A 2,554-nucleotide genomic window follows, 5' to 3' on the forward strand; every position below is an offset into this window, starting at 1 on the left:
TGGCAGCGCCCCCCTGCCCTCCTCTGGGAGGTGGGGGAGGCAGGATTCAAGGCAGGGTGGGAACGAGGCGGGTTCGATCTGCAGGATGAGGCCCTGCTCTCAGTCCATCTCCTTTGAGATAAAAAGAGAGGGAGGGAGAGAGAGAGAGAGAGAGAGAGAGAGAGAGAGAGATTCAATGGCCACAAACACCAGGCACTGGACAGGCACCTGCCCGACCTCTTGGTTATTCTATAAACCCTGGTGAACACGCCCTCACATTCAAACTCTGGCATTTCGGCTTCCCTCTTCTCTTCTAGACACCCAACAGCCAACTTCCCGGGGGAGGGGGACCCAAGAGCTGGCTGTCCCACAACCTCAGACTGGCTGGACAGTGATTTCCCGGAGGGCCCCCGAAATGTGTGCATCCCCAAATTCCCTGGGTTCAAATAATCACCTGGGGTTTTGGCAAAACACCCAGACCTGAATCGTGAGGCCGGGAAGAACCTGAAGAGTCGGCCTGGGAAGGAGCACCCGGGTCGGTAGGCTGGGTGCAGCACGTGCTCAGGGAAGTTTGGGCGGCAAAGACACGACCCTTCATGACACTTCTCATTTTGTTGACTTTCTGATCATGCCTTTCTTGGGCCAATTCAAAAGTCCTTTGTGTGGGCAAGTTTTCAATCTCTACCTTCCCATCGATTTTTCCACACAGAAACGCCCCCCAGATTAAAAATGCTCCTTTGAAATTAGCATAGATTTGATTTTTTCCAACCCAACAACCATTCCCCATTTATGGTGAATTGTATCATTCCTTAATCCTACTGAAGATTACCGAGCTGCCGATGGGCAAAGGGTTTGAATAGCTAGGATCCAGGAGTGAGAGAAGGGAGCTTGTTCTATGAGCCGGCGCGAAGGTTCTTTTGTGGTGGGCCTGATAGGAGGTGGTCACTCCAATGTCAGAAACGCAGGCTGCTCTGCCTCTCCCTGGTCTCTCCCCAGAGAGCTGCAGAAGCATGGAGGAGCTGAAGTAGCCTCTAGGTGGACAGGGAACTGGACTCTCAGGCAGTGGGGCGTAAGAGCTGCTTTAACAGCTGTTGAAGCGGATCAAAGAGAGCAGCGAAGAAAGCAGAGGGAAATGTACTGCCCCATCCCACCCCGATCTTAAGCCAGATGCACACTTGATAGATCCCAGGAAAAATGTATTAAAACAGGGAAGCAGGTCGAGATAAGTTACCTTGTTGTGAGGTGATCTCATGCACCATCAACCCGAGGATCAAAAGGAGCGCGAGAACCTTCATCCTGAGCGGAGGAGTTGGCACTTCTGGGAGAGCAAGAAGCAAGCCCGAGGAGGAGAGCTGTCCTGGCTTCTGGAGAGGACTGAGCCTGTCCCTGTATATATGGCACCTGCTCAGGGTGGGGCCAGGGCCTGGCACCCTGCCAGGTCCCAGCCTTCTTGAACTATAGGCAGGAAGTGACAAAATTACCATGCAGGAACTTGGCCAGAATGGCTTGATTTACGTTGGTTATTAAGGCCAATCTTTTTTTTTCCCCCCACATTTTATTTTTTCCCAAACCCTTGAGGTTGTTCCAGAATTTGGGAGGGAGTCCCTGCCCAGCTCGAGAGGGTAATGCCTAATTCTGCACGGACCCACTGGGTTGAGTTGGATCTGCACGCCTCAGCTTGGCTGGTTGGCACTGTTCTTGGGGATACCTGGCTGAGAAAAGATGGGTCCACTGGTGACAAGCACTCTGGTCCACGTTTCCTGGTGTGGAGGCTTACATCCAGGGTTCTGGAAGGTAAAAGCCTCCCCCTTGAAGGGCTGGTTCTCGTGCTTAACCTGTCCGCCATCTCTCTAGGTCAGTCCTTCGGGAGTCAGATGGTAACTGCTCTCTGCCGTTCCACCAGCGTCTCTGAACTCAGCTCCATGTAAAAGCTAGGTGGTCACGTCCCCTCCACTAGCGCCAGTCTACCGGATGAAGCCTGCGGCCTTAGCAAGGGCCAGAAGGCACGGCACCACCTGGCTCCTGCCGACCTCTCTGACTTTGTCCCCTGCCGGTTTCACACACGATCGTCTTGACTACACCATCTTACCCTGCTGTGCTTGTTGTCCCAGCTCTTTCCTCTTCCTGAAACCACCCTCCATTCTCCTCCCCAGCCTGGAACACCCCGACTCACCCTTCCGTGTCTTGGCTCGGTGTCGCTCTCTGAGACCTCTGACGAGCTAGCTGCTCTTCCCTGGGTGACTTCTGGGGGCCTCTTATTGCTTTCACCCTGTTTACACGTGGGTCTCTCCTGACTTGGGAGCAGCCGTAATCCCTAGAGCACATCCGTTCTCAGCAAAGCTTTTTGAATTCTGGGATAGAAATCCCTCATTCGAGGGAACTGCTAGCTGACCTCAGGTTCTCGAGATCTGCTTCTGCAAAATCACAGCCTTGACATCTTGAAGGCGCAGTTCTAATCTGCATACATGGGGGCATATCACAGTTCTAATCTGCATACATGGGGGCATATCACAGAGTTCTAATCTGCATACATGGAGGCATATCACAGAGTTCTAATCTGCATACATGGGGGCAT

This window comes from Echinops telfairi, unplaced genomic scaffold, assembly GCF_000313985.2.
Source record: "Echinops telfairi isolate 266 unplaced genomic scaffold, ASM31398v2 ScPeMD7_9;HRSCAF=40, whole genome shotgun sequence".
Classification (NCBI taxonomy): domain Eukaryota; kingdom Metazoa; phylum Chordata; class Mammalia; order Afrosoricida; family Tenrecidae; genus Echinops; species Echinops telfairi.